The sequence below is a fragment of the Mandrillus leucophaeus genome, unplaced genomic scaffold, assembly GCF_000951045.1.
Source record: "Mandrillus leucophaeus isolate KB7577 unplaced genomic scaffold, Mleu.le_1.0 Scaffold154, whole genome shotgun sequence".
In the NCBI taxonomy this organism is placed as follows: domain Eukaryota; kingdom Metazoa; phylum Chordata; class Mammalia; order Primates; family Cercopithecidae; genus Mandrillus; species Mandrillus leucophaeus.
In genome coordinates, this window is record NW_012101521.1 from 130,415 (window position 1) to 137,984 (window position 7,570).

Genomic DNA, 7,570 nt, shown 5'->3' on the forward strand with positions numbered 1-7,570 from the left:
TGATGCCAGTGATGCTGGTTTGTGGCTTACACGCTGAGAACCACAGCTTCAGAGCAGCTGGGAATACCTTTGGGGATTCACTAATATTAACCCTGCTTCGCTGAGTCTCTTTTCTCACAAGAGGAGCCAGGAAGCACTCGACAGCCTGTTAGGGGCAGAAGGGTCTGGTTTTCAGCTTCGTGCTGGGAGGAGCTTCGGGCAGCCTGTGAGCTCCTTCCCATCCACATCCCCAGCCAGCTGCTTCATCACTTGGGAGGTGATGGTCAACCTGCCCAGCACCTCGGTCCCACCTTGATAGAAACCAATTCCGTTGCTGAAGAAGATGGGTGGGGTGGAATCCACGTCCCAGGGGATTCTGAGGCAGGCATCCCATCCTGAGCAGGCATGGTTCTCCCCACTGGATGAGATCTTATCTGACAGAGAGAAAGTGCTCCTCTCCACTTTTTTTTTAAACCCTCCCCACCACTCTGCTCACCTGGGTTGTCTCTGCTTTGAAGACTCACCCCTAGTGGTTTTCTTATTTCACCCAGAGGGCACCAAAAAAGCAAGAAAGTTTTGTTCCCCCCATCCCAAGGTCCTGAGACTCACTCCACAGAATGATCCTGCTTACCAGAAAAACTTGAAACATCCCAGAGGTCAGAGATGGCCAAGGAAGTGCAGAAACCCCTCTCTCAGGGCTGATGACTGCGCTTTCAGCCTCCCCTGAGAGCAGTGACCACCATCTCCACTTCTACTTTCCAAGGCCTCCTCACAGGTGGGGGGTTTTTTAGAGTCATTGCCAGTCAGGAGTGAGAGGAACAGAACACAGCACCCTTCCAGGACTCACGATGATGAAAAGAGAAACTTCCTGGAAATTAAAATAAAAAATACAGAAAAGCACAAAGCAAATGGTAACAATTGCCTAAATGACCCATACCACAAACTCACCATTTTTAATAACCTGGCATGTTTTCCAGTCTTTTTTCTACATGCATACTTAAAAAAATTATGTAACTCATATATCAGAATCATTAGCGTTTTGTTTAGAAAAGAAAAATTGGACAGCAGCTGTGTTAGATCTTCCTGAAAAAAGAAACAAACATTATGTTTATTTGTGTCTGTTGCCAGTTAAGCTAAAGGAAAGGTCAGCAAACCATGGCTTATAGGACAAATCTGGCTGAATACTTCATTTTATACAACCCACAAGCTGAAAATAGTTCTCACATTTTTAAATGGGGGGAAAAAAATCAAAGGAAGAAACTCACGTGTTCTCACTTATACGTGGGAGCTTAAAAAGTGGATCTCACGGAGGTAGAGAGTAGACTGGTGATTACCAGAGGCTGGGAAGGGAAGGTGGGGAGGGAAGGATGAAAGAGAAGTTGGATAATGGTACAGAAATACAGTTAGATAGAAGAAATAAGTTCTGTATTCAGGCCGGGCATGGTGGCTCATGTCTGTAACCCCAGCACTTTGGGAGGCAGAGGCAGGTGGATTGCTTGAGCTCAGGAGTTTGAGACCAGCCTGGGCAACATGGCAAAACCCTGTCTCTACAAAAAATACAAAAATTAGCCAGGTGTGGTGGCACGTGCCTATAATCCCAGCTACTCAAGAGGCTGAGGTGGGCGGATTGCTTGGGCCCAGGAGGCAGAGGTTGCAGTGAGCTGAGATTACGCTACTGCACTCCAGCCTGGGCGACACAGTGAGACCCTGCGTCAAAAAAAAAAAAAAACAGTTCTTGTATTCAGTAGTACAACAAGGAAATTATAGTTAACAATAATGTCTTACAGATTTCAAAATATCCAGAAGAGAAAAATTGCGTTGGGTAATGTCCCCAACACAAAGAAAAGATAAAAGATAAATGTTTGAGGGGATGGGTATCCTGATTACCCTGACTTGATCATTATACATTGCGTATGTGTATCAAAATATCACATCTACCCCCCAAAATATCAATAAATAAATTTTAAAATGTAAAAAGGTAACAAAAATATTTGTGTAATACATGACAATGAAATTCAAATTTCAGTGGACATAAAGTTTTACAGAGGTACAGCCTCACCCATTCATTTACCTACGGCTGCTTCTATGTGATGCCAGCAGGGTTGAGTAGTTGCCAGAGACCATATTGCCCCCCACAATGTGAACTATTTACTACCTAGTTCTTTGCAGAAAAAGTTTGCCAGCACCTACTCAAAGTCTGGTCGGTGGTAATTGTTTGTTATCAATCTGCGATGAGATAAACACAGAAATTGAGAGTAAGACTTTAGAAACTTTTGACTGGGCATGGTGGACTCACCCCTGTAATCGCAGCACTTTGGGAGGCTGAGGCAGGAAGATCTCTTGAGTCCAGGGGTTCAAGACCAGCCTGGGCAACATAGTGAGACCTCTGCCATCTCTTTAAAAAAAAAAAAAGAAGAAGACTTTTAATAATTTGACAGTCTGTTTTAATTGTTGATTAAAAAATTTTAAATTGGGGATGATTGTTGTATTTTTCATTTTGCATTTCTGGTCTTTCACTTTTATTATATTCTACTAACTTTTCAGTCCATAAGGGATCAAAAAAGGTAAAACACAAAAACTGATCCCTCACTACAGATAATGTGTGTCTTAAAAACATTCTTTTTTTTTTTTTTTTTTTTTTTGATCAGCTCCTCAAAGCTGAACATTCACAATGTTGTGCAACCAATCTACACAACTGTTTTTTTTTTTGAGATGAAGTCTTGCTCTGTCGCCCAGTCTGGAGTGCAGTGGCGCCATCTAAGCTCACTGCAAGCTCCACCTTCCGGGTTCATGCCTTCTCCTGCCTCAGCCTCCCAAGTAGCTGGGACTACAGGCGCCTGCCACCATGCCCAGCTAATTTTTTGTATTTTTAGTAGAGACAGGGTTTCACCGTATTAGCCAGGATGGTCTTGATCTCCTTGTGATCCGCCCGCCTTGGCCTCCCAAAGTGCTGGGATTACAGGCGTGAGCCACTGCGCCCGGCCAGAAACATTCTTATAAATACCAAATATTGTTCTGTAACTTGCCTGTTTTTGTTGTTGTTGTTGTTGTTATTGTTTTGTTTTTTACCTCCGGCAATGTTTCTGAGACATGCCCATGTTGAATACGTAAGGTCTTCTGTATCCCTTTTGTCTGTTGCATGATAATATTATTGCATGCTGATTATTTACTCATTCTCCTTCTCACGGACATGTAAGTTGTTTCCAGTTTTTTGCTAGTGCAGACAACGCTGCTCTGAGCATCCTGAACCTGTCTCCTGTACAGATGTGGGAGAGATTTTCCAGGGTAAACACCCAGTGAAGAAATAGCTGGGCCTCCAGATTTCTGCATCTTCAACATTACTAGAATCTGTCAAATTCTAATTTTTGCAAAGTGATGGCACCAGTTTACATCACTGCAGAAGCACTTTAGAGTTTTTGTTCCCCAATCCTTGCAAACATTTAGTATTGGCTGATGTCTGAGTTTGGGTTTAAAATTCTTAGCTTTGAGCAAGCTTCAGACCCTTTTAGGCATTGAGGAGGAGGCGAGAAGTTTTACCTTTTCCCCCTCCCTCCCTCCTGCTGTCTCTCCAATTTCCTCCAGTTTCACCTGCCTGCCCCCTGTGAACTGACTTGGCCTGGGGCTGCACCTGGACCCTGATTTTCATAAAGCCTCCCTCCCGGTTCTCGTGCACACCCCACGGCTCAGCATCTTGGGTTCTCTCAGCTCTATTAACCAGGGGCTGCCCTAGGAGGGAGCAGGAGTTCCTGGCAACAAGTGACAAGGCAGGCTTGACAGGCAGGCTCCTTTGCTTTGTGTCTCTAGTACATGGAGCAGCGGGCAGCACAGGAGAGAGTCCCCAATCACTATCCAATGAATGAATGAAGAGCGAAAAGGCAACTAGGCTGTAATTTATTGAGCAACTACTTCGTGTCAGGTCGGTGACCAGGTGTCTGAGAATTACCAATGGGGAAAAAACCCCATGGCCCTTGGTTAGATGAGGAAACAGAGTCTCAGAGAGGTAAGGTCATTTGCCTGCCGTCACAGGGTCAATGAGTAGGAGATCTGGGACTTGACTCTAGCCCTGCCTGACTTCAGGGGCCTCTGGCTCCACTGCCTGGCTTGGGGCTGTTTCCACTGCCTCTGTTAGGGCTGCCCTGTGGCTTCCTCCCCGTTTCTGCCAGGCTCCAGCCCACTTCCCAGGGACTAGTCTGGCTGCTGAGTCCAGCTCTCCAACACCAGGAACTAGTCCCCCTGAAACCCAAAGCACCTACAGATGGTCAGGCAGGCCCTCCGCAGCTGCTTAGAGACAGTGGTCTGTCCACCTTCATAAGCCCACCTGCTCCAGCTGCCCGTCCCTCTACCCCATCACGCTAGGGGGTGAGGTTGGGGCCTGGCTGAGTGGCTGCATCTGGGGACATAAGAGTGAGGAGGAGAGGAAGGAGAGAAGGTGGAGGTTGGAGAAAGTGGGGGTGCAGAGCAGGAGAAACCAGAGGACCAGGAGAAAGCAAGAAAAGGGCAAAGAAGAAGAAGGAAGCAGAGCAAGGGCGGCAGGAGGAAGATGGGAGCGCTCAAGTTTATAAGAGACCATTGGTTTGGACTGAGCTCCTGCCCTAGGCCCCACGGACCAAACCAAAATGGAGTGACTCGTGCTGACGTGCCACACCAGCAAGCCCAAACCAAGGTGTTTGCCCAGCCTTCCAGTTTCAGCCGGCAGGAGAACGAAGTTCCCTAGGATTTAACCTTTACAGGGAAAGTAACTTTGAAAGGACCATTCTGCTTTTTTGTTCTCTGTATCTTCTTCCTTCTGCCTGTTGCTGTCTGTAAAGAAATCTCTTCTGTTCAACTCATCTGGACACATATTCTATTTTACAGAATGAGGTGTTGCCCAATTCTAGAATGGCAAATAGAAGTCAATTAAGGGCTCGGCGTGGTGGCTCACGCCTGTAATCCCAGCACTTTGGGAGGCCGAGTCAGGTGGATCACCTGGGGTCAGGAGTTCGAGACCAGCCTGACCAATATGTTGAAACCCCCTTTCTACTAAAAATACAAAAATAAAAATAGCCAGGAGGTGGAGGAGGTTTCAGGGAGCTGAGATCGTGCCACTGCACTCCAGCTTGGGCGACAGAGCGAGATTTCATCTCAAAAAAACACAAAAAGGTCAATTAAGGTCTTTAAACTAAATGTGTTGTAATTTTGTGACAGGAATGAGTGAGTGAATTGGTGAATGAACATGCGGAAGGGGTTTCCATCCAGGCAATCTGGCAAACTCCTACTCCTTCTACAAAATCCAAGCCTCCTCCTCCAGGGAGCCTTCCCTGCCCCCACCCCGACCCCCACAGGCACCTCTGAGCGCTTCTCACACTGCGCTCATTTACCCAGGGCCTTGCTGTGTGCTTGGCTCCGCCCTAAACTTCATAAGCGTCATCTTCTGGACTCTTCACTGCAATCCTCTGAGCGGCACTATTATTGCTCCCATTTTAGAGGAAACTGAAGCACTGAGCGGTTGCTCTGTCACATGTCTGAGTGGCGAGCTTTGCTCCGCGGCTTCTAGTGACATCATAGGTGAGAAAGCGCTTCGGAATCTTGGAATCACCTTCCTAAGACAAAGAATGGTTCCTGGATTTAATTTTTTTCTCCCCCTCCCAACAAGTTTTGGAAAGCAAGGCTGCAGAAAGACACGGGGCTCTGGAGGCGGCCCGGGGACAAGACTGTCTGGGCTCCGGGTTCTCTGAGTCTCCGTTTCCCTACCGAGGGTGGCGAAGCTCGAAGGCCTCGCCCACGCCTGTGACTGACGGCGCTTACCTCCAATCAGGGCCTGCGCAGCTCGGGCCGCCCGGCGAACCCCTAGGATGAAGCTTTGCTGACACCTGGTGGTTGCAGGGGAAGTGGAACCTTGAGGACCGATAAAAAGGGTCCGCCCGGTCCTGCGGAGACCGGAGAGGAGGGAACTGTAAACTCAGAGGGGAGGTGAGTAGGGAGGACGCGCAGAGCACTCACCACGCGAGAGAGAAAGAGAGGGAGGAAGAGGGAGGACGGACAAGGCACTCTCTAGGAAGTCCCCAGGAAGGCTGGAAGTCGGAGGTCAAGGCGTTGGCAGAGTCGGGTTCCCCTGGGGGCTGCAAGTGAGAATCTGCTCCGTGGTTCTCTCCTACCTTCTGCTGGGTGGCCGACAATCTGCGGCACTCCTTGCCTTGCAGAAACATCACCCCAGCATCATCTTCACATGACATTCTCCCTGTGTGCGTGGCTGCCTCCACGTTTCCCGTTTTCATAGACACCAGTCACATTCCAATAGGGGCCCACCCTACTCCAGTATGATCCACTCTTAATGTAACTAATTACATTTGACCGGGCATGGTAGCTCACACCTGCAGTCACAGCACTTTGGGAGGTGGAGACTGGAGAATTGCTTGAGGCCAAGAGTTCGAGACCAGCCTGGGCAACACAGAGAGACACCTCTCCCCGCCCCGTCCCGCCAAATCTCTACATAAAAAATAAAAAAGTTAGCAGGTGTGGTCATGCACGCCTGTGGTTTCAGCTTCTCCAGAGGCTAAGGCAACAGGATCACTTGAAAGCCCAGTAGTTGGAGGCTGCAGTGAGCTATGATTGTGCCATCACACTCCAGCCTGGACAGCAGAGTGAGACCCTATCGTTTAAAACAAAACTGCACTTGCAATGACCCAGTTTCCAAATAAGGTCACATTCTCTAAAGTACTAAGGATTAGGATTTCAGCATATGAATTTGGGGGGGTTCTCATTCAATCCATAATAATCACCATTGCTCTACTCTCAAACTATTACAATGCCCCCAGAGTGAGCGCTTCTAAGGACAGGGAATCTGTCTTACTACTTTGTATCCATACTCTGCCCAGTTCCAGGAGTGAAATAGGCACTCAAAAAGTTTTGGATGAACAATCAATAAAGAAATGAACGAAAGTAACATTTATTTAGCATGTATTAGTTTCCATCTTTATGATAATCATTTTAACCACTTTAACAAGGTTTTCCATGTGCCCCCACATCTCTGCATTCCAGCCACCACCATGCCTTTGTGGAGTTTCTCGGAGCTACCAGGCTCCTCCCACCACAGGGCCTTTGCACATGCCACTCTCATCTGGGACACTCTTCTTTGGCCTCTTTACCCCTGTAATTTCTACTCTTCCTTGAGATCTCAGCTGGAGTCTTTTCCTCAAGGAAGTAGCTTAGACTTGTGTGGATTCTGTTTTTTTAACTTTTATTTTAGGTTCGGGGGTACATGTGCAGGTTTGTTATAAACTCGTGTCATGGGGGTTTGTTGTAGATTATTTCATCACCCAGGTACTAAGCCAAGTATCCAAATAGGCACGCAGTAGGTAATGGTTGAAGAATGAATGAAGAAATAGATGATAGTAACATTTATTGAGCACTTACTGGTTTGTTTTTTTTTTTCTTTTAACTTATTATTTATTTATTTATTTATTTTTTGAGATGGAGTCTCACTCTGTTGCCTGGGCTGGAGTGCAGTGGCGCAATCTCAACTCACTGCAAGCTCCACCTCCCGGGTTCAAGCAATTCTCCTGCCTCAGCCTCCCTAGTAGCTGGTGTCCGCCACCACACCCGGCAATTTTTT